Below are 25,963 nucleotides of genomic sequence, written 5' to 3'. Positions count from 1 at the left end.
TAAGCTTCCGTCTTCAGGTGGAATAGTCACAGCAAAATAGCTGTATCAAGGTATACATTGATTTGCATTTTAATGAGGGAAATAAGTCTTTGACCCCTCTGCAAAACATGACTTAGTACTTGGTGGCAAAACCCTTGTTAGCAATCACAGAAGTCAGACGTTTCTTGTAGTTGGCCACCAGATTTGCACACATCTCAGGAGGGATTTTGTCCCACTCCTGTTTGCAGATCTTCTCCAAGTCATTAAGGTTTCGAGGCTGACGTTTGGCAACTCGAACCTTCAGCTCCCTCCACAGATTTTCTATGGGATTAAGGTCTGGAGACTGGCTAGGCCACTCCAGGACCTTAATGTGCTTCTTCTTGAGCCACTCCTTTGTTGCCTTGGCCGTGTGTTTGGGTCATTGTCATGCTGGAATACCCATCCACGACCCATTTTCAATGCCCTGGCGGAGGGAAGGAGGTTCTCACCCAAGATTTGACGGTACATGGCCCCGTTCTTCGTCCCTTTGATGCGGTGAAGTTGTCCTGTCCCCTTAGCAGAAAAACACCCCCAAAGCATAATGTTTCCACCTCCATGTTTGACGGTGGGGATGGTGTTCTTGGGGTCATAGGCAGCATTCCTCCTCCTCCAAACACGGCGAGTTGAGTTGATGCCAAAGAGCTCCATTTTGGTCTCATCTGACCACAACACTTTCCCCCAGTTGTCCTCTGAATCATTCAGATGTTCATTGGCAAACTTCAGACGGGCATGTATATGTGCTTTCTTGAGCAGGGGGACCTTGCGCGCGCTGCATGATTTCAGTCCTTCACGGCGTAGTGTGTTACCAATTGTTTTCTTGGTGACTATGGTCCCAGCTGCCTTGAGATCATTGACAAAATCCTCCCGTGATAGTTCTGGGATGATTCCTCACCGTTCGCATGATCATTGCAATTCCACGAGGTGAGATCTTGCATGGAGCCCCAGGCCGAGGGAGATTGACAGTTCTTTTGTGTTTCTTCCGTTTGCGAATAATCGCACCAACTGTTGTCACCTTCTCACCAAGCTGCTTGGCAATGGTCTTGTAGCCCATTCAGCCTTGTGTAGGTCTACAGTCTTGTCCCTGACATCCTTGGAGAGCTCTTTGGTCTTGGCCATGGTGGAGAGTTTGGAATCTGATTGATTGATTGCTTCTGTGGACAGGTGTCTTTTATACAGGTAACAAGCTGAGATTAGGAGCACTCCCTTTAAGAGTGTGCTCCTAATCTCAGCTCGTTACCTGTATAAAAGACACCTGGGAGCCAGAAATCTTTCTGATTGAGAGGGGGTCATATACTTATTTCCCTCATTAAAATGGAAATAAATTTATAAAAAAAAGAATTACATGCGTTTTTCTGGATTTTCTTGTTGTTATTCTGTCTCTCATTGTTTAAATAAACCTACCATTAAAATTATAGACTGATCATTTCTTTGTCAGTGGGCAAACGTACAAAATCAGCAGGGGATCAAATACTTTTCTCCCTCACTGTATGTTATTCAAGTTATTGGCCCTCAAAGGACTGGATAGGTCAAGTCAGCCTTTCACTGATATTTTAACTCGTGAAATATCAATCATGAGTTTGGCATATATTTTTTACTTAAAACTTTCGTGACTGCAGGAACACGTAGTGACTACATGACTTTACCAAAAGAACCAAAGAAATGAGTCTGATATATATTAGCAACAGTGCCACCTGGCCAGATACATCGCATACACATCCAATGCGTTTAACAGCGTAGTAATTTAATGTGTAAGCGAAAAGACATGTGAATGGAATTAATAAGCACTTTGGCTGCCTCAGCAGTGTTGGTGTACCTTGGCGTTTTACCTCTCCGCACAGCATCTGCTACCAACAGAAGCAATTGATATAATGGGAGTGGACCGATGAAATTCACATTAGTGTAATTTGAGCACACCTGACACAGGGACTTTGGGAAGCTAATGGAGATCTTTGAGTGTATTCAATTAGAGACACTTTGGGTGAAAAAAGGTCTTATACACATCTAACAGGCCAAATGGGAGGGACCGTTAATTTTCGAAAGTCTTAAACTTTTCAATGACAAATAATGGAATTTTCAGCATACTCAAAGTTTATCAATGAGTAGTGGAGATCAATGAAGCATTATGCTTATTTTTTTCCCAATAGTGAAGCAGTGTTAAGAGGGAGGGATGTCCATTACAAATCATACGAGGGTAATTCTAGTGTTGATATTTTTTATTACATTTTAGATGCCATCACAAGGTGGCCATTTGGCTCATAGTGGATTTAAAATGTAAAATTTGTTTCAGGCAACCAAGATTAAACTAGTTCATCAAGTGTGGTAGGTTAATGGACTCAATCTGGTTATCAATTATATTCTTTGGGTGTTTTGGTAAAGTCACGTAACTAGGTTCAAATAAAATAACAAAAAATAACGACAAAACCATGACGTTTCGATCACAATACAAGCGATCGTCATCAGGAGGAAATATCTAATAGTTGTGTGGAAACCCTCCCCGTAGAGGCGGTCTATCTACGTGACTTTACTGAAAGACCTAAGGAATATGAATCCTGCAGTCACGAAAGCTTTATGTCAAGATTTGGTTATCAATTAGTTTACAAAAGCATAATTTTAGAAATTAGTCTTCACTTAATTCAGCTAAATTGCAGCTCTGAGAATAAAAAAAAACATCCATTTCGCTGTCATGGTACAATTATCTAATGAGTTTCATTAAAAGGTCACCTTGATGGATTTTCCAAAGCAACGTGAAAAATCGTTCTGTGCAAGTTACCCTACAACTCATGGGGGGTGTGCACTTGTGCCTGAGATTTTCACATGGATTATTTGTAAAATTACATGACATCAAAGTAACAATTGCAATACAATTTAGAAAAAAGGTAAAACAAAGCAAGTAGTAGGTGCAGGCCAGTTTATAGTTTGGCATTTGGGATGTACCTAATCACACTCTTGTCGACCTACACACGGCAATGATCATTAGCCACGGTACATCCACTGCTGGGTGAAGGCTTGCCCAATTTTACTGCCATTCCTCACAATTTTGCGATGCAGACACCTAGCACCTGCAAGTGAGATGATTTTATCGCTGCATCTCCTCAGTGGATATTCTCTCAATGCAATCCATTCATTGGCTACCACGCTGTCACTAATCGTTGACTATCAGTCAATCATCCCTTCGCGTTACGCGTCCTTCCCAAATCCACTTATATTTCTTATATGTATTCTGGACTTCTTTCGCACTGTATATCGCCATCCGGGCTTATCGGTCGAACACAAAAAAAAGCAGACCTAAAGAAATTATTTTTCAATCTAGATTTAAAAGTGCATACCTCCAGTGGCTACCTAATATCGAAAGAGCGTTCCGGAAGGACAAAAGCGCATCTGAACGTGCGCGATGCAGTAATCATCTTTGTTCGATGGCCACAGCAGTTCGATTGGTGTCTTTAACCTTCGTGTGTTCGCTTATGCACGTGTTCCACGTTCTGTATCTCAGTGCAATTTCAAGCATGTATCTCGCCATCCTGTCTTGTGCAGTGTTTGGTTGTTGTTATATTTTTTTTTAAAAATGTGTTAATGACCATGCTTCTGGGCCATATGGCATAGCAGGTTTAAAGCTTTATTCTTGAGCCATATTGGTTTCATATTCTTGGTTCTTTCGGTAAAGTCACGTAGAAGGGAAACAAATAAAATAATACAAATATAAAACAATACAATTCTCACGACGTTTCGACTGCAACACAAGCAATCATCATCATCATGTGTGAAAACCACAGCAAGAAAAAAATCCATATTGGTTTGTTACTTTTTATTATCAAGTTAATATTCATGCCTTTGTTTTTTTTTCCAATCCCATTTTCATGGTCATATAAATGCATTCGTCTTTTTCAGAACCCGCTTAATACTTTGTATGTTGTCCGATGGCAGGAAAACCTTAGGTGATTGTTTTTTTAGCTATTCTATTTCGAACAATCTTTGTGAACAAATTATATACGTGCAGCACGAGGTTAATGGGTCCATAGTTCTTCAAGTCAGTGTATCACCCTTTTTCTAAGAAGAATAACGATGATTCAAGCATCATTCTGTTAACACATTATTTCATTTCTGTGTAAATATGTAAAGAATAATTGCACTAATTCTGCTGCAATAAATATATAAAAATATATTTGGGACCTCCATTGCCAGTACCAAAATATGATAATAGGTTTTTCCCCTTTTTTCTTGAAACAAAACAGGTGTTAAGATGTTAAAACACCAAACTGAAACCTTTACACGCAATACTTGTGGTCAGAATGCAAAAAAAAACACATTGATAATATATGCATTGTCCTTGAAACTGATTGGTCCACACCAGAGCCAGCTTTCTTTTGAGCCTCGTCTCAAAGGGTGTTAGACTATAGGACGCCAAAAAGCATACAGCCCAAAGACAATGCACTATCAGAGTAATCAGAGTTCGGGGTTAGAATCTACATCATGGGACCTCCTTAGTCAGTACCAAAATATGAGAATAGGTTTTGTTGCCTGAAAATGAGAAAAACCCTATTATAAAATATATATTTTACCAAAAAATGAAAAGTTGACACAGTCTGTGCTAAGCACACTAACTCCATAGAAGTTGTACAAGTAAAATATCCTACCTCAGCTAATTATGAAAGTAAACATAAATGAAAGGGTACCCTTGATAACATACGCTTATGGTACCATCCATATCTTATGCTAGCGCTGAGTAATTGGAATTTTCACAGTCATGTGGCAGAACCACGATTTTTTTTTATCGGAGAGCCATTTTGTTATGTTCCACAAAGTGGCCCCTCAATAGTATTGAAGGTGAAGAAATGTTTTGTCGATCCGCAACTGAAAGGGTCACACGTGACCTTTCAATTCTGAGGTGAGATTCCTGCCAGTCCATTGGCCAGATAGTGAATTGTCGATAATACAGCAGTAAGTCATTTTACATTATTTGAGTGAATTACAAAATTAAATTACATTTAATTAATCCAACTGGATTATCCTTTAGCACTGTTTTAACTGACTGAACTCAGTGTCGTTTGAAACCAATCTCGTATTTGCCTTGTTTAAACAAACATTACTGGCATACATTAATCCAGTGAGCCAATTGGTCGATGGATTCAATGTGATTTTGTTCCCACGATTAAAAAAAAAAACAATAATTAAATTTCGTGGCTTTTACAGTCAACACAATTGTGGTGTGCCTTCAATTCATCAGGAGTGACTAAACTACGTATAATGTTGCATCTTCCTCATTACAATTGCTATCAAGTGATAATGAAAAAAACATCTACAGCAGAGAGTGTAAAAATATAATTACCGAATGAACGGATTTCAATTACGGTTACAACATCACAATTCAGCAGTTTCTTATTAATTCAGCAGCTTTGCCGATCGTGAAGCGTGGTGCATATTGTTAAACGCTTATAGCAACTGCGCTCATGGACCTATGGCAGATCCTGATTTAGGATGTGGAAAAGCCTGGGAAAGCACATGAAAAATGGCCACTGTGCCCTCTGGTCGATAAGCTATTAGGCCTTGTAAGAGCAGCCATCTCCGAAGCTTCTCGACGTTGTATGTCAAGTAAAATACAGGCCATGCAGCCTCAGGGTTTGGGTCATGTTAGGTGCCTTCTACATCCTGGGTAATTCAAAGATTTGTCTTGGCATTTTCATAGCTATGTGTTGCTCTCACAAGTGTAGAACCTGGTATTGAGATTCCACTTTTTATTGAGTTTAGCTGAAAAGGGTAATAAAATAAATAAGTAATTTGTTTTATGTTAATTTGAACTATTCTCATCTTTTGTTTGCAAGGAGTGTAGCCAAAGACTGTGAAATAATTTAGGCATTTACGGTCTAAACACTCGATCTGGCAACATGATCCTGTGATTACCACTTTAGATGAAGAATTTGAAATTTGCAAGTTCAAATCTTCGTTATTGGTTGACTCAGCATGCCATCCCTATAGGTAACAAAATATCTACCACTTTACGGGAAGTCAACAGTAGTTTTCCTATGAAGGAGTTAGCCCGAGCTATCACAATGTGGAATTTCAACCACTAATTTAGGGTCGCAAGTGTAGACGTGCCGCCCCATATATATTTTTTCAGGGGGATCTTAGATTTTTTAAAAACTTTTAAATAAAGGAAATGGTAACAAGCTGATAACATTATTCACGTGACTTTCATGGAAAGGTCGAGAATTTCAGATGATAATTGTAAAGTTACATCTTCTGTTTGTGACAAGTGAAAACATTGTCTTCATGGAACATCATTTGCGTGTTTAATTCGTATTTTCAAACTAGGCAACGTTTTAACATTGGCAATACCAATTATGGAAACGATGGTGTTAAACTCTGTGTTAAACATATTAAAAACGACACTTCAGTATATTCAACATTAATGTAGCTTTCTACGCTGCATTCTTTTCAAGTTATGCTGGCTGTCGTTCCACTACTTTTGCACCAGAACAATTACCAATTCCACGTGAATTCAGAAAAAAAAATTAATGCACGACTGATTCCACAAAAAACGGAACCATTCTGTCACTACTCTCGGCACAGTTTTGGAATGGCCCAAAGTGGGCAGAGTTTCCACAATTGTGTCCACTTTGGGGCATGCCTCAATTATACTAAAAGTGGGCAGAGATTCTAAGATGCACTCTAAATCCAAATGCATCTTAAGTGCCTCCGAACTGCAGTTTTCCATCAACTTTCCAGGAGTTTAGTTACTCTGAAATGTCTGCCATATGCCAGAGGCTCATGCACATAGGAAGATGGAAGTGGAAATGTAGACAAACGAACAGGTACATAATAATATATTTTTGTGATGAACGAATACTTAAAGTGTTGACAAATGGATGCTGCTGTTGCTGCTGCAGATGAAATTAATAATGACAAATATTAAGATGGTTCAGCAGATGTCGTATTCCTAGGAAAGCCTCACTGAGTCCCAAGTCTCACATTTAAGAGCATTTGGCATGTGGGAGGATATTGGAGTAGCCAGATAAAACATATGTTCAGATGGGATAACACTCAAATGTACAAACATATCCTTTGCTATACTGTAATTATGCTGACCATCCAACAGCCCAGAGGGTTAGAAGTTTAATCAAGCTCCATGTGATCCACCAACCGATGCCCCCAAAAAGTGATAGATTTTTCTGATATTGTGTGAACACTGCACCAGGCATGCATTAAGAGGCCGAGTCGGGCCAGGAGGGGTTTAGAAAAAGTTCTGAAACCACAAGCCACTGATGTGTGCAATAGTCACAAAAATGTTTTTTGCGCAGTGCATGAAACATTTCTTGCCAAGCTGCATTGGCTTCCAGTTGCCGAACTGATCCATTATCAGGTCGCACTCATTACACACAAAGCGCTTGCCACAATGAACCACAATACCTTACTGATCTCGTCAAGGAGTAAAATCATCACGTGGACTGCGGTCATCCTCGCAGCTGATTTTTGGCTAGCCATCAAACAAAGACGTTCACTGGATCGTGCACTTTCGGATGCACTTCTGCGGCCGCCTGGAACATTCTTCCTTCCAATATTCGAAAACCACGGAAGCTATGCACTTTCAAATCAAGATTGAAAACTAATTTCTTTAGAACTGCTTTTTAAGTAAATTTTTTTGTCCTTCACCCGCACCTCTGATTATCACGGTTAACCATGTACGGTGCGAAATAAGTTCAACAGAAATCCATACGTCCCCACATTCACACACAAAGCACCCATGGTCATAACTGCATTAACATGTACAAAGATCCCCGTATAGCCTTAACAGACTGTTGGGGCAAGTTCTGTAAGCGAACACATGTGAAAGCCGAAAGCATACTAAGGGGTGGGTGATCAGCACCACGTGACACTTTGGTTGGACAGCTTCATAATTATTAAAACAAACTATGAATGTTGAAACTTTCCTTCGTCAATTAGACTGTTTGTGTAATGTGCTTAGGCATGAGTGTTGACACGGGTTTGGGCACTGCCATAGAGCATTATGAAGGGATGAAATTGGTTTTGTACAGGATCCATTTGAGACAAATGAGATCCAACATCTTCTCTATAGGTCAGATTTGACAATGGGACCCCAGAGGTACCACCATGCTCTTTCAGTCAGCCAATTTCTTTCATTTTAGTTTTTGTTTTTGTAGAGGTCATGGCTAACATCAGTGGTGAGTGATATCTGAACAAACGCCTACGACCGATATGGCATCGGGAAGTCTTCATTCAGCAGTAGATTGTAAACCAGTATAAATGGCTATATTGGGTCAATATCAGTGTAAAGCGGCTCTCAGAGACGCCGTCTTGTCTTCTGTATATTTATTGAGAATAAAGTTCAATGACAACGCAACACGTAGCCGCGATTGACTCCGTACACTTGGGTATTGACACCACTCGATTATGAGACAACACCGCTTCCAGTCTCAAGACAACTTGCAGACGATGGAGATAGGATCCGATCCGAGGCGACGACGATGGCAGTTCCCCACACCAAGCAGCCCCGAGCCTCCGCTCACGCTGCTATTTATCCTCGCCCGGTCCGGCCACGCGCTATTCCTCAATCCACCTCCTCACCGCACCTGGCCCTGCCGCTAACTGCCCTTCTCACCCTTCCGTGCCATTGGATCCCGTGTCATGAATCCTCATTAGCTCGTCCATTAGTAACCATGGTCCCCGGGATCTACACTGTCCCGCTATTGCTCCGCACTGTCATTACACTAGTAGCTGTTCAAATATTCAGGTCAAACTCAGAGTGACTCTGTGCTCAAATGGGCTTTAGGCGATGGTCATCTCTGTTGGAAGCCCTGAGTCAGTGATGGAAATTCCACAATCAATGTCCAGAGGATTACCGCTGCAGACTTCCCACAAATTGGTACTGAGTTGGGTGGTTCAGCTTATGGGGCCTGGTGAGTGGACGAGCCCTCGTATGAGGGAAGAGTTCAGGACTCTGACGGACCCTCCACCTCAATATCATTTGTAATAGTACGATAAAGGTTCTAGTCAACCACAGTAGTGCCACAGTAAGATCATTACCAAGATATTCCTTATGCTGTAAAGATCACAAGACCCTGTAACAACATTCATGATAGGCCACTATTTGTCCGTGTCATGGCCATACTTTGATATGCATGAATTATAATTAAGTGTTAGGCTTAATCAGTTTCTGTGCCAGTGTCGTTAGAGTGCTTGATTCACAAGTTGTGACCAAAAATTCAAGTCAAGGTTTGACTCACCCTGTCATTTCTATGAGGTTGTTAAAATTATCAACACAGTGTTGGAAGTCAAATATGAAAGTGAAGAATGAATACCACTAACTCTAAACTAAACTCACCGTTTTTATTTTACCAGGTAAGGCCCACTGAGCTATATAGCTCATTTTCAGAAGCGACCTGGCCACAAATAAATATCTCGGCGAAGTATTTAGCTGCTATATGTGGAAATGTATAGCAGCTATATACTCAAAACACATTTTTCTAAATGCGGAGGTAAAAACCGGAGGACCTGGAGAAAAATCTACCCAACCATGGGGGAAACATGGGGAGAACATGCAAACTCCAAATATACAGGCGTCATGGTCATGATCGAACCCACGGCTTCCTGCATACCAGGCGAGGTGGTTAACATCTCGCTATCACAGTGCCCCAGATCATGTATGTATGTTGAACTTCTTTTGCACTGTACATAGCCAACCGTGCTAATCGGAGATGCGAGGAAGGACAACAAACTAAACTGTAAGGACAGCAACGTAAACACCATCATCAACAGACTCAAAATCATTAACATATATGATCATTGTTGGGAGTACTGATTTGAGCAAAGAGACACTTTTTATGAACATGAACGAACTCCAATTTCGACTCGCACTATCATTCCTCACGTTCTTCTATTGAGCACTACCGTGCGGGAACTTAACAATCGTCGTGGTACAATTACTGGTCCCCACTATGAGAATGTGGATTTTTTTACTGCCAAAAGGATATACGGGCCATAACCAATACGTATTTAAGCATAGACACACCCTGACTTGACTTCAACATGATTGATTAGTTGGGTATCTCCATCAAATGAACATATTATTCCGATGCGATGTCACCTGGGTTTAAATAAAGGAATTGATTCAATAGATTGATTTAAATTGGTCACATTCCTCTGTGATCGTGACACCGATTTGAGTGTTACAGTACATAAATCAAAGTAATGAAATTTTCCTGCCAAGGATCATATTCTTTACAAGATGGAAAATATTTATTTTGGGAATCAATTTTTTTTAAACAATGCAATCCGCATTGCTGACTTTCAGAAGCCTACATTTGTCTCACTAAACATGTTTAATATTGTTCTATCCAGAGCAGATCTTTACAATGCTTGCTTTTGGCCACTCAGAAATGTGATTAAACATAACATTTGAATCACATTATCCTGAGGAACATTGCCATGTTGTTTGCATGTCACATGGAGTGACAGTAATCACGGATTTATATTAATAAACGTAGATATGATTATTGTGCGTGCATTGTATATTTTTGTGTCTTTAAATCTGTTCTTACAAGTAAATGTCCAGACAACGCAAACATATTTTTTAGAGTACTTTAGTTAGTTAGTGAATTTGTAGGTTTATTGCATGGCAATCTTTGAGGAAGATGATGCTATACAGCTATTTAAAATCGTTTCAATAAAATCAGCATGTGTTACATAAACATGGGTTATCACATTTTTCATAACAACCCTTTAAATAAACGTGAATATGCATGTGCTGTACATAGAATATATTACATGCCGTATTTATATGTTGCGGTTACGGTACATAACGAGGAATATTGTCAGGCGACGTTCGAGAGGGATCTATTGAAGTGACTGCAGAAGTATGAGGTTTGAATTTCTTTTGTTAATCAAATGTTTGTATTCCACACTCTCCCTCACATCATACATTACAAAATCCTGACGTTCTGGACGGCATTACCAGGGACGTCGACAGTATCAGGCACACCGGACTCAGCAGAGCAGACGTGGGGGGGGGGGGGATTTTCTTTGGGGGAGGGGGGGGCAGATCATTGCCGTTCTAAGCTCAGGTATGCCTCTTTGAATTTCTATGGACATTTTTGAACGTATGTCAGTTTTAACAGACCATAATCCTGCAATATTTACCCCGGTTTTGCCACTCGATGGAAGATCTTAGGGGCCGTCCATAAATGACGTCACGCACCTAGGGGAGGGGGGGGGGTCAGACATTTGTGACTATGTGTGACGAGGGGCGGGGGGGTTGAGAAATGTGACGTCACATCAAAATGCGAAACTTTAAACAAATATAGTCAACACGTTCTACTTAATTAAATAGACTTTTTAATAAATGTTTTCTCCTACAACATCAGAGTGCAGCGGCACATTAGATACGCACTTCAATGACAATAGTTTAAAACGATTTGAAGCATGTTTTATTTTATTTTTTGGGGGGGGGGGCAGAGCTTTGTGACGTCATTTTTGAATGGGGGTCCTACTTTTTGTGACACCGTGTGGCTATGGGGGGGGGGGGGGGGTGGAGGAGGGGTCAAAAATCGTCAAAAATTGCGTGACGTCATTTATGGACGGCCCCGTTAAATGCACGCATTTGTAACGTGCGCAGCTTTTTTTCCGTAAGATTCAGAGGCGTGATCAAAGATGGTGGCAAAACAAATGCACAACGGCACTTTAGAAGAGCAGCTCGTTGTTCTTAATTGCCTGTGTCCTCAGTACTTTGTGAAAGGCGAATCTGCAACTTGGTGACACCCCCGTATGCATCGTGGCAATGTTTCTAAATGTGTGCCCGTGATGACGACAGCAGCACTGGGCGAAGTTGCTTCGGCTCCATCCAAAGTCGCTCGTGTTGAGAGGCCGACATTGGATGAGAATGCGTTCAGAGCCTATCATTGGGATGATGCATTGGGGTAACATTTGATTCAGTAATACATTACAAGTTGAATATCTGAAAGTCTATAATATACGTTTTTTGGGGTTAGATTGCATAAATATAAATGTGTGGTTAAACCCGCCACCACCTGACACAGCCAATTAGTAATGTTTGTCATGTAAACAGAACATGCCAATTCGTTACTCGGGACAGCGCATCGGTGCGTTGGAGAGTAAATCCAGAACATTTACAATCTGAGTACGACGTTTCGCCAGTAGTTACAACTAGCTTTATCAGGCGACAGCCAGATTTGTGGAGAAATCCTCCTGTTTCGTTTCTTAAAGAGGTAGATGTAATGACGTCACTTGTCAGCCCTTCATGGGTAGTCATTGCCGGTTGGGTTATTCATACGGTAATCATCGTACATTACGCATACGCATTATGCATGCTCATTGTTCTTGTACCTCCTGTCGTTTGCGTGCAAAATAAAATAACAGAACCTGTTATTGTCTGCGTCCACGTAATTACGCGATCTAAAATATATATATTATGGATGATATTGGTCGCAAAAGCCTACGTGTTAAACTGAAAGGCTATGCCTGTCTGCTACCAAAAAAAGTGAACTGAATACAAGTACAATGTCGCACACGTGACGCACTAGGGAATGAGGTGTTGGTGGGTATGGCAAACGGTCAGATATGTGAATTTCGATTTAAAGCTTTCGTGACTGCAATGATTCATCTTCTTTGGTTCTTTCGGTAAAGTCACGTAGAATGAGAATAAAATAATAAATTGATAAAATAAAATAACACAATAATATTCTCATGACGTTTCGGCCACAACACAAGCGGCCTTCATCAGGTGAAGGGACGAGACTGTCTGGTAGGACAGCGCTGGAGTGAAAGAGCCACGTTCAGATCACGGCTAAAGTTGAGGCTTAAAGGCCGTGATCTGAACGTGGCTCTTTCACTCCAGCGCTGTCCTACCAGACAGTCTCGTCCCTTCCCCTGATGAAGGCCGCTTGTGTTGTGGCCGAAACGTCGTGAGAATATTATTGTGTTATTTTATTTTATCAATTTATTATTTTATTCTCATTCTACGTGACTTTACCGAAAGAACCAAAGAAGATATGTGAATATCAAGCACAAGCAGCTCTCGAAGTAAACAAATGCAAGCGATATTAAGGGCACCTTGCTGTACATTAGAACGAAACATTTTTGATCGCCAAGAGAAAGTGACAGCCGCACCGCTGTGCACGAACACTTACACTGGGTGTGGGTGGTGAATTGGTCAGTCAGTGCCGGATTAAGCTCGTGCGCGGCCTGTAGCATATATTATAAAGGTGCCCTAAATTAAAAAAAGTAAATATTAAAACACATACATTTTTTTACTTGCATAGTAAAGTAATTGGATTTTTTTCATTTGCTATACAGCCAGGTAATCGCTAACCTTAAATACCCAGTCGTTCATAAAAGTTGAAGGCAGTATAGTATTATAGTAATACAGCAAGTGCAGAATCACTGAACAGGAATTGATAACTTGAAAGCATTTAGCGCAGGACCCTTGAAAGTGCTGGGCCCGTAGCATATGTAGCTACTTTTGCTACGATGATAATCCGGCACTGGTCAGAGTAAAGGTGACAGTCGGACGTTGTGCTCTACCATAAAAGGAGCAGGATTAACGTTGTGCATGCTTATTGGCCAGAGTCCGAGATGAATCGATGTACGTTTTGTCTCGGTGCAGCCGATACACCCGCTTGTACATGCTTTCACCGTGTCGCTTTTTAATTCCAGTTGAATTCATCAGTAGAATTCATTTGTACTTATAAACAAATAACGGTTCGCTGCGCGGCTATTGTGTAGTTGGGCAAAGGCACCACTGAATCAGAATCTGTATTTATCCTGGATAAATCCGATAAGCTATGAAGCTCTCTTTCACAGATGACTTGGATCTGCCCTCGAGTACAAACATCTGGAAGAAAAAAAACACTCCGACATTAGTATTCGGGTCATAATGCTACTACTAATACTAATCATGTCAACTTGTAACACGTTGCACAGTGACTGATCGGTCTTAAAGAGAGAAGAAGACTCAAAGGCACGAGGCACCACAGACAAGCGGGAGAGGCAGCCACTCTGTGTGCCGTGCCAAATTCCACCCCGCCCGAAAAATTACACTCTGTGATCATCAATATATTACAGTGTTAATGGCTAATTATTGAGTGGTTACATAGGGGGGGGGGGGAGAGGGGTGGGAAACCGGTGCAGAAAAACCCACTCCTGCTAAGGGGGCAACATTCTACCCCATACAAACGGAACAATGATCCATCCATTCACTCTGTTTTTTTTTTTTTAGCAAGATCACACCGATGTAGGTTACTGAATTATTTTAAAAAATAAGTCTCTCTACCACTTAATAACACCATTGTAAAGCTGTGGCGTTGTATTCTGCGGTTGTTCCCTGACAATGCAATGCTCCTATGGCCGGCTTTTGGTGACATTGCAGTCGAAGATCGTTTCTGCAATTGGACACTTTTAAATCCCGGGGTCGAATGTTTGTTCGCACAAAACAATGTGGAATGTCCACCGTTTGTGAAGGAATATAAATTAAGATAAGCACCGCCCAGCACTATTTTAAACAGTATATATGTTAACACAAGTTGCTGGGCATAGGCCCAAAAGCTCAGAACGTCAGGCAAAGAGCAAGAAATGAAAAAAAAATATGAGATGTCGGGTTGCCACGGTATCTGCGACACTACGATATATACTACTAGCTTTACTGCCCGGGACTTGGATTCACCACGCCCGGCCGCCTTTGTCTCCCCAGTGGCGATGTTCACACACCACACCAGTTACTCGTTTGAGGCTGAGTCGACCTAGGGGAGGCCCAGGACCGGTTCAAATAATCGTCACCGGTGGTGACTGTGAGCGGGAATCGAACTCGGGTCGCCGGGTTCGTAGCGCAGCGCGCTAACCATAGGTACACATACACGCGCTTTGCTGCAGACACACGCAACTTTCGGGGTGCGTACGGCAGTAAACGACTGAAATAATAAACCAATGCTGCGCGAAAACGCCTTCGACCTGCAACACATTTGTATTTCACTTTTGCCCGCGATCAGCAGGCACACTGAGTTTCGCTTCCGCACACGGGTCACATTACAGATGTGACATCACAGCTCACTTTCTGTGCAAAAAATATATGCATTATTGAGCGCACCTGCCCCCCACCCAAAAAAAATAGAAAAGTCTATATTTATAATTTTTGCATGGTGTACAGTCTGGAAAGTACCCACATGGCAAATTTCAAGTTTGTTGCATTTAGGGAAGTACGCTAAACATTTGAACAGACAGACATAATCACAAATTTCCCTTTTATATATAGAGATGATATGTATCGTAGTATATATCGTACCCACGGTAATCGCATCATCCGTGTTTCAATGTATCGTTATGTTGGGATTAGCATTGCTCGTTTTATTTTTCGTAAATACTGTCGTTCCTGATAAAATGTATTTAAACAAATATATATTATCCATTCAATAAGTGTTTTGCTAAATATTATGGAACCATTAATAGCATGGCATTCATATGACGTCATTGTTTTTTTGGAAAATAGACTGTTGGGCTATTTAGTTATTTTCGTTTTACTTGCAAAATGCACATTTTGAGCATTATTGATTGTAAAGTTACTATATTTGGAAATATTTGTTGGTAGGAATGTGTTTAATTCACCCTATTTGAAGATATTTGAAGTGCTGTTCCTACATACTTTAATTAGAGCAAAGCACAGAAACAATACAATAAATATACGTAATACAGTTACAAAGTTGTGGGAAACTAATCTAATAATTGTCAAATCGTGACATGTAACATTGTACTGTTAAATATTATATTGTGGTAGCCCTAATGAGGACATGGAGATATTAAAGTTAGTTAAACTTCAATATGTAAAGTCCACACTTTAATTTAACTACATTTTCTCTTAATAATGCTAACATTGCACAGGGCTACAGTTGAGATTATTTCACTGTAGGCCGTTTTGCCAGTGTAATGTACTATACAGGGGTTTGATGAATAACATAAAATCACTTATTATTTAGACTTTTAATTCGTATAATGACCAAAAAAAATTCCAGGAATACATTTTTTTATAGATAGTTTCGATCATTGCACAGTATGACTGACAGCAACACTGGTATACTACTTGTGGTGGGGTGAAGTGTGGGTGATCCATTTCTTTAATGCTCTCCAGGACGGTTAAAAAAGGCTCTATTGTCAACGGAAATAAGCTCTCCAAATGTTCAAATAAAAGTCAAATTGTCTCTAACTGAGCATAGGACAGCACTTTACATCATTGACAGCTCTGAACTGGTGGTGGAAATTCCACATTGCCATGGTAGGGAACGGCCACTCCAGAGGACAATAATACAAGATTAGCACGGTTAGTTACGCGTGGTGCGAAATCAGTTCAATATACATTCATAATGCTGACTTCCTAGAACCTGTTACACTATTTTATCGACCCTAAGGGATGATTATGACTCATGGCGGCGATGACGAATATGATGATGTCACCAGCAGGGAGTAGAACTTTTATGATCTTCCTAACATAAGTCAATCACTGTCATCAGAGCACCACCCAGCAAGATATTAGAAACTACACAATATATTTTTTATTTGATATTAGTCCTCCATGCAATATCACGACTGGTATTAAACATACTTTAAGCTCTTATTGCCAACACTCATCCTGATTGCTTATTACTAATGTGTGTCACATTACCACCTGCAGTCTGGAATATTCATGATTTACCGTAGTAATATGCATGGAAATGTAACATTATCAGAGATTGTTGTACATAATGAGTTTTTGAAAATTATTATATACATTGAGGGAAAAAAAAGTATTTGATCCCCTGCTGATATTGTACGTTTGCCCACTGACAAAGAAATGATCAGTCTATAATTTTAATGGTAGGTTTATTTGAACAGTGAGAGACAGAATAACAACAACAAAATCCAGAAAAACGCATGTCAAAAATGTTATGAATTGATTTGCATTTTAATGAGAGAAATACGTATTTGACCCCTCTGCAAAACATGACTTAGTACTTGGTGGCAGACGTTTCTTGTAGTTGGCCACCAGGTTTGGACACATCTCAGGAGGGATTTTGTCCCACTCCTCTTTGCAGATCTTCTCCAAGTCATTAAGGTTTCGAGGCTGACGTTTGGCAACTCGAACCTTCAGCTCCCTCCACAGATTTTCTATAGAATTAAGGTCTCGAGACTGGCTAGGCCACTCCAGGACCTTAATGTGCTTCTTCTTGAGCCACTCATTTGTTGCCTTGGCCATGTGTTTTGGTCATTGTCATGCTGGAATACCCATCCACGACGCATTTTCAATGCCCTGGCTGAGGGAAGGAGGTTCTCACCCAAGATTTGACGGTACATGGCCCCGTCCATCGTCCCTTTGATGTGGTGAAGTTGTCCTGTCCCCTTAGCAGAACAACTCCCCCAAAGCATAATGTTTCCACCTCCATGTTTGACGGTTGGGATGGTGTTCTTGGGGTCATAGGCAGCATTCCTCCTCCTCCAAACACGGCGAGTTAAGTTGATGCCAAAGAGCTTCATTTTGGTCCCAGCTGCCTTGAGATCATTGACAAGATCCTGCCGTGTAGTTCTGGACTGATTCCTCACCGTTCACATGATCATTGCAACTCCACGAGGTGAGATCTTGCATGGAGCTTCAGGCCGAGGGAGATTGACAGCTCTTTTGTGTTTCTTCCATTTGCGAATAATCGCACCAACTGTTGTCACCTTCTCACCAAGCTGCTTGGCAATGATCTTGTAGCCCATTCCAGCCTTGTGTAGGTCTACAATCTTGTCCCTGACATCCTTGAGAGCTCTTTGGTCTTGGCCATGGTGGAGAGTTTGGAATCTGATTGATTGATTGCTTCTGTGGACAGGTGTCTTTTATACAGGTAACAAGCTGGGATTAGGAGCACTCCCTTTAAGAGTGTGCTCCTAATCTCAGCTCGTTACCTGTATAAAAGACACCTGGGAGCCAGAAATCTTTCTAATTGAGAGGGGGTCAAATAATTATTTCCCTCATTAAAATGCAAATCAATTTATAAAAAATTTGACATGCGTTTTTCTGGATTCTTCTTGTTGTTGTTCTGTCTCTCACTGTTCAAATAAACCTACCATTAAAATTATAGACTGATCATTTCTTTGTCAGTGGACAAACGTACAAAATCAGGAGGGGATCAAATACTGTTTCCCTCACTGTAACAATGAACACCCCTTTGTCAACCCACTGCTGGTTCTAGGCCTCCCCATGTTGTGAGGGTTCATGGAGTTGCTTGACCACGCTTCAACACGCTTCTCATTGCGGGCGGGTGAAGGATGCATACGCGAGTTGCCCAGGATCAGGTTGTAAAGTCACCTGCCACTGACGTTAGCCGTGGCTGTGAAGTCAAATCGGAGCTCCGGGTTCCGAGTGCGGTGCACATACCACTACCCTCCGCCCCCCCTCCCCTCCCCAATACTTATCTCGCAAAGCATTGGAAAATATTACCCGAGCGGCTGAAGGCATTGCTCAAATATTTATTTGCTTGACAATGTGCGTGTTTGTGCTTTGCAGTTGCATGTAAAAGTGCAATAGGTTTTGGTGAGTGAATGAATACAGTAAAGTTACACAGGGTGTTACACAGGGTGTTAAAGTCTCCCTTAACGTCTACAAGCAAGCTTCCAACATGATACATGTTATTCTGTTGGAGATAAACATTTGCACTTTCCTAATGACTGCATTGTACATAAAAAAACAAACGTGTACTGATAGTATTTAATTTTTTCCTCCAAAAAATAAATGAAACGTTATTTTCATGTATTTGCCTAAGGGAGATTCACTGTCATATTATAATACAAAGGGTTTGTGCACACCGTGTTGCTATTGTAGTTTGCCATTTAGCATTTCTAATGATCAGTCTCAAGGCATGTAATCTCTCTGTGATGAGATTGAGGATATATTTTTAATTGAAAGATGCAAAGTTAAGCATAACATTGCACTGTCTTGTAGTTTAGAAAGAGTGAGATGAATTTAGAGAATCAAAATGCATTTAGGCCTCTTAATGTGTTTCAAACATGACATAAGCAAACAAAAGCGGTGCTATGTTAGGCATTTATCAAAGCAATATTGATCCACTCATTGTGGCAAGTAAATCCTACTTATGTGAGTGAAAAACTTCCAGTTATCTTCGTTCAAATCCAATGCATACAAATAATTGTATTCCTTTTCAGTCCACTGCTGGATGAAGGGGGTTATGTGACCATACTTCTCCACAAATGGTCAGAATAGCCGAGTCATGTGTTCTGTCATAACACCTCACATATATTAAACATTATCATAACAATATCACAATTGGAGCCCAGGAGATGTTGTACAAGATAAACATTTGCCATTATCATGTGAAGGGCAAGAGGTCATCATGACCAATTGAGTTAATGTGACTATACATTTTCATTGCTTGTTTCATTCCTTCTCATATATCCATCAGCTATTGCATAGTGAATATCTTATAATGTTTTATTGTCCAGTATCCCACTATCTGGTCCTTCGTTTAGTGAGCTCTGGGTCCACTCCACCCTCTTCCATTCTATATACTTGCCCAACCCATCACAATCTCGTCTTCACAGTAACAATGCATAAAAAATGATCACAACACGTAGCATGTTGCATTCCAAAGTCCCATGTTTATGCGTAATATTCTGCCAAGAAATAGTATCATGCATGCATCTATTTTGAAAGTCTATAAGCTTATTTTATAATAGATTTTTTTAATCCAGTTCTGTGACCTATACATTCATGCATAGTTGATTCGGTATATCCAAAGATAGCCTGCTTATGCAATATCTCTTTATCTCCTCATGACACCGCATTTCTAGGTAAATACAAGTTGTTATAAAGAGTCATTTATTAACCACTTTCCACCTGAATGTGCTATCAGCATCGTCATAGGATGGAATATCATGGGATGATGTCAATACAAAAGTGCAGCCGTCTGTTAAGAGAACAGCTCACACACGCGTATATCGCAGCGCTACCTTTAAGATACCTTCAGGTGACTTGTCCACTTTCCCACCCACCAAGCTGCAGTGTTCATCGCGGTGAAAACTGATATGTATAGTCCTCCGACCTGGAATTTAGCAAAATTTAGTATTGGAACCAAATGTAATGTGTTGGCTATCCACGTCATCACATGAGTGGCCGAGCATAGGTCATGTGCAGTATGCCCTCTTTATATTCGCGAGGGTTACGTTCCGAAGATGCTCGTGAACAGCACTTTTCGCAGATAATGAGAAATTACTACATAAATAAGCTATTAAATAGATTATATCTCTTCTTGGTTCTTTCGGTAAAGTCACGCAGAATGGAAATAAAATAATAAAAATAAAACGTAATAAAATAAAATTCTCACGACGTTTCGGCCACAACACAAGTAGCCTTCTTCTTGGGCAACTCACCAGAATGTGGGAAGTGACCACATGCTGGTGAGATGCCCAGCGACATTTACATATTGCCAAAGAGAGGACAAAACTAATTTCATAGCGCAACAAGATAGTTAAATATTGCAAAGCTAGATCAAGAAGAAGGAGGGAACGTATAGTCAGTCAATTTAACGACAAATGCCCATGGTCCAAATGTTGTTTCCCGAAACTGATGATGGATAACGTAAGTTCAGTAGCCAATTGTGCTGATTCACCTGACAATACTGTAGAGGTTTTTTTTTAATGTGGAGTGACAGGCATCTGTTTTATACTCGCACGATCTGCGAAAAAAGTCAATTATGAATCGCAGTATTGGTCACGAAAGCCTACGCGTGAAAAAGGGCATCTGTTTATGATACACGATAGCTGACGGTAACTATTCGCATTTGCTCAAGGATTTACGTATATAACTGAAATATCGATTATAATAAAAACGTCATCCTCTTAAATTATTGATTTATATCATATATATTATAGTAAAACAAGGCCGTAGCCATGGAGTCAACATTGGGGGGGGGGACCAAATCTCCCAGGGGGACTGGGGATCCCCCCCTAGAAAAAAATCTAAATTTGAAAACGAATTTCCTGCCCAAAATATTTTAAAAATTCACCAACACATCGGATGGACTTTTATTTTTTACAATAATGTCCAATAGTGTATTGTATTACATTGCTCTGTTTTTTACCTTTTCCTGTTTCATTGTATGTAATGACAGAGATTAGGGATTGATAAAGCACAACCATAACCGCAATCATATAAACAGAAATCTATTTTATAGCTAAATATTGGGGGGGGGGGACATTTTGAGCATATTTGAATATATTATATTTACGGCCTTGTAGTAAAATCACTGTTATGCGTGTTTAATAGCAAAATGTGTACATTTGTGTACATTATATATTAAAATGTACTTCTTGTATGCCGATAATGATGCACCATTTGCATTATTGTGCACGGTAATTACCATCTACAGTGATAATCCAATCACCGGAACCCTTTTCAGAGTTAATGAAACACAAACATCTTCAAGTACTGTATTTATGGTTGCGGGAAATCAATGCAAATGTGTGGGAATTGCCTTCTGAGTCACGTGTTTAAACAGGTGCAGGGCTCATCGGCACGCAAGCCACCACCTCCATCGTGTCACCCACCACCTTGCAGACGTGATGCGAACTGCGCTATTGTCACTCGCAATGCAGTGAACGTATAGCCCCGCTCGCAGCGTGAGTGGATCGCGGACCTCAATGTGCATATTATTATTCATCCCAATCATCACAAAAAGCGCCTCTGATCAGCACGGTTGGCTAAGTACGGTGCAAAATACGTTCAATATGCGTACGTACAAAGCGCTGCCCTTGCATGAAAAGAAAATCCATTTTAGAAGGCGCCCACGTGATTTTCTACACTAATGTTTAAGTCCATATGATAGAGTGCCACATTATTACATAGTTTAAATTATTCGTTTTATGTGTCATGGTCCACAGTTATAAACACAATCCCTAGCTCAACGTGATAATTACTACAGTCTGAGCGACGAGAGTCATTTTAGAAGTGACGAGATGATGGGGCGCTGCGGTGGCGATATGTTAACTACCTCGCCTGGTATACAGAAGGTCATGGGTTCGATCCCAACCCTGATGCCTATATATTTGGAGTCTGCATGATCTCCCCGTAGTTATGGGATTACTCTCCGGGTCCTCTGGTTTTCCCTCCACATTTAGAAACATGCGTTTAGAGAATTTGTCTGCTCTAAGTTTCCATGTGATATGTCACTTTGTTGAGCTTCTGTATATGATAGAAACCGATGTTGTTGTGTGTAGCCATAGTTCACCCAGGGGAAGCCCGGGTCATTTAGATACCATTGGCCACTGTTGTGCATGCAGATGTTGAGAGGATATAACAATTGACGAATCGGGGAGGTACCAGAGGATAATCTATCATCTAAACAGTTTCACCAAAAATAATCGGCAACGATTATTTCAACGTTGCAGATTAACCTTCGGCATCACACTCGTTATGGGAGGGGGGGACAGCAAAAGAAAACCAACGGAGACGGACACGACACACGTACGGCACCTTTTTTTGTTACTTGGTCATGCTATTTACTGTACTTATCTGTTTACTTATTTCAAAAGTGGAGGAAAGGGCAAAAGCACATCTCTGCAATTCCTTGCTCGTGCCACTGCTGGCAGAAGGCCCTTCACGAGAGATAGCTCTGTAAAGCCCCATAGGATGGTGTGTGGCTAATCTTTCCATACAGGCCAGACGTATTGGAAGACTTGCTTGACTTTGGACTTTGCTCCCCATAATCGTAACTTTTCCTCAAGCTCTGACAACCTTTGCTCAATTCAAGAAGTTTAACACGCAGGCTTTCGCGAGCGAAACTATCGATAATAACGGTTTTTTTTCCATTCAGATCGCGTAATATTTCCTTTGAACATCTGCATCTTTTGAGGAATGGCAGCGAAGACATATTTTTTACTCTCTTGATGTGTATTTTTTCCAATTTTGGGGTTTTAAGAAAAGTGTCCTCCCCATGGAGGTTAGTCAGTTTAACACGAAGTCTTTCATGATCAATATTATCCATATCATTAGACCTCCTTTGCCAGTACCAAAATATAATAATAGGGTTTTTCCCCTTTTTCTGGTAACAAAACTGCAACGTTTTTACAAGGAATCATGTGTGCATTAACCACAATACTTGTGGTAAAAATGCAAAAAAACATACTATGATAATATATGCATTGTCCTTGAAACTGATTGGTCCACACCAGAGACGGCTTTCTTTTGAGCCTCGTCTCAATTGGTGCTAGATCAGAGGACGCCAAAAGGCGTACAGCTCAAAGACAATGCACTATCAAAGTAATGAGGGCTCGGGGTAAGCATCTACATCATTAGACCTCCTGGTGTGGACCAATCAGTTTCAAGGACAATGCATATATTATCAGTGTTTTTTTGTTTGCATTTTGACCACAAGTATTGTGGTTAATGCACACATGATTCCTTGTATAGAGGTTTCAGTTTTGTTGCCAGAAAAAAGGGGAAAACCCTATTATTAATATTATCCATAATAAAGGTTTGTTTTCGTCTTCGCATCTGATAGGCTTACAATGATGACATCATCTTTACTCTATGTAAGACCGAATCTCCTTCACAATTCTGGCAAATCGCCTGAAGCTGGTTGTGATCACCAGCAAAATGTCGTACTCAAATTGTACATGTTGTGGGTTTACACTCCAACGCACTGGTGTGCAGAAGTAGTAACTAATTGGCATGTTTTGTTTAAGTGACAAACCTTTCTAATTGGCTGTCGGGTGGTGGCGGGTTTAACAGCATATTTATATTAATGCGATCTAACCCAAACAATATTAATTCAAGAAATGTGTTGTCATATATATCAACTTTTTTATGGTTTCTGTTTGTTTCTGACAGCTGGATGTGTTGGGCCTCTGGGCCTGTGCTCAGACAGTGTTAAACAATATTGCATTCCAGTTTTTAAGCAATTCAATATCATACTTGAGAACCATTAAGGCTTATTGTGAGCACACTGATTTTTAGACAATGATGTGTTTAGATTGGTGTAATGCCAATAAAGTAATTTGTATTGAACACGATGCACCAGAGGTTTAAGTCAAAAGTAAATAAAACGAAGTAAAAACAAATTAACGTCCTTTTTTTACAGCAAACATGTGGAGAAAGAGTAATTTTTGTGAAAAATGACGGTACTGGTACTTACAATTTGTGCTCATGAAACCTTAAAAAAGGTATTGCAGATGGAACACCAGAACTACGAGAAAATATACTTTCATAATAGGATTTATTTTAGAGTCAATATTTCATGTTAAGGTGTTCCTCTGTGGTCTTATGAATATTACTCCATCAAAGGCGTTTAACTATTGAATTATAAAAAATCAAATTGGTTCTGTGTTCAAACGAGCCTGACATAATGGCCAGGACCAGCTTCTCCACAGGCCAACCATCAGCTTTTTACAGTACAATTACAATGCAGATTTGTATAGCATAACCATGTGGCAGCATCTCAAGGTAAAGGTGCTAAAGACACAGACCTGGAATGCCGAGCTTGTTCCACTGCTGGAAGAAGGTACTGCACAAGTTGAAGCTGTTGGAGATATTCCGTCTACCGTTCTATGCTAACCAGGCTGGCTTCTTGCAAGAGGCGGGAGTACTTAAACGGAGACCTGCCGATTGACTGACTGCTGCGTTGGGGTGGATTCAGAAACTTGTCCCATTGTTTGAACTGCTGCTCTGTGAGATCGATCCGGTGACCTCTGAATTGAAAATCCTGAATGCTAAACATTACTCCACGGCAACATCCCACCAAAAACCGTTGCTGACTTTCTCCAAAGGGATACTAAGTTTATTAATCATGTAAGCATTATAGGCCCAGTTGACCCCCGATCAGGAATTTACTTCATGTCCTTCCAATTGTGATTTAAGTGTTCTGCCACAGAGTGGATCGAGCCTGATGTGAAACTATTTATAATTGGTTTTGAGTTTATTTTCCCAATCTAACATAAAAAAATGCAAGATTTTAGAAACAATAATTTCTACACAACTGTGGTTAACGTACTCTCTCTTGCGGCAGGTTAAATAAAGGACGTGTATAAGTGTATGATAATATTTTAACGATAAAATCAGTAAAAATCCAGACGATGATTAAAACACCAGTGACAGGGAAATAACACTTTTAACAAACTCAGCACGACCTTGCCCCACCGTCCCTTGCTTCTCTCGTCTCGTATGATGTCCCCTCCCGCCCGCTCCGCTCTCAATATTTCCCACTCCTAACCGTTCCCACCCTCTCTTTGTGCAAAATCACTGCTTCTGCACCTTTTCCCTCTTTGCCCCTTGCACTGGAATAAACTTCCCCTCCACATTATTTAGCAAGCACCCTCCCTGTCTAGTCTCCGCTACTCCCTCAAGACCCACCTCTTCTCCCTGGCCCATCGTTTCCTCCATTCCTCGGTATCCCCCGTAATCCCCGTACACCTCTAACCTCCCTCGCCATACCCATCCCTATTCACCGTATCACATTTCGCTACCCTTAATGTAGCACCCATAACCCTTGCAAAGTGCCTATGATAAAGGCGCTATGTAAATGTAAGTTAAGATAAGAACATATTTATCCAAACACATGGGTTAAATCTTCCTAGAAATGACTTAATTGTTTATCGTGATGATGTAACCAGAATGATGAGACGACATGTACTGTAGATAGTAAATAATTGACAAATGTTAATATACTTTAAAAGCTATCATCTACAATTAATGATAAACAACGTGGAGCACACAGCGCATGCAGGACCATTCAACGTCTAGTTAATGTGTCTGCCAGACCATTAAACACTGGATTAACATGAATGCCCTTGTAACCATCAGTCTTGTCATAACTCATTAAAATAGTACCAAGTAATGCGTCTGGCTGTGATATTATTAATGTATACATGCCAAAAAGTTAGTTGGCATTTGCTAAAGTGAAAAAGAAAA

At 40.5% G+C, this 25,963-nt stretch overlaps 1 long non-coding RNA gene across 1 annotated transcript in view; it reads right to left on the bottom strand.

Moving 5' to 3' along the window:
- LOC116945268 (uncharacterized) overlaps nucleotides 1-25,337 on the bottom strand; it is a 30,039-nt gene extending 4,702 nt beyond the window's left edge. Inside the window, exons 1-2 of the long non-coding RNA XR_004403215.2 lie at nucleotides 24,523-25,337; nucleotides 11,167-11,224 (exon numbers count right to left, since the gene is read on the bottom strand). This is a non-coding gene — a long non-coding RNA (uncharacterized LOC116945268). The remainder of the gene's footprint in view (nucleotides 1-11,166; nucleotides 11,225-24,522) is intronic.
- Between the last annotated feature and the right edge of the window lie 626 nt (nucleotides 25,338-25,963).

The sequence above is a fragment of the Petromyzon marinus genome, chromosome 23 (assembly GCF_048934315.1).
Source record: "Petromyzon marinus isolate PM22_M1 ecotype Great Lakes invasive population chromosome 23, UKy_Petmar_22M1.pri1.0, whole genome shotgun sequence".
NCBI lineage: Eukaryota > Metazoa > Chordata > Hyperoartia > Petromyzontiformes > Petromyzontidae > Petromyzon > Petromyzon marinus.
This window is presented reverse-complemented; position numbering and strand designations above follow the sequence as displayed.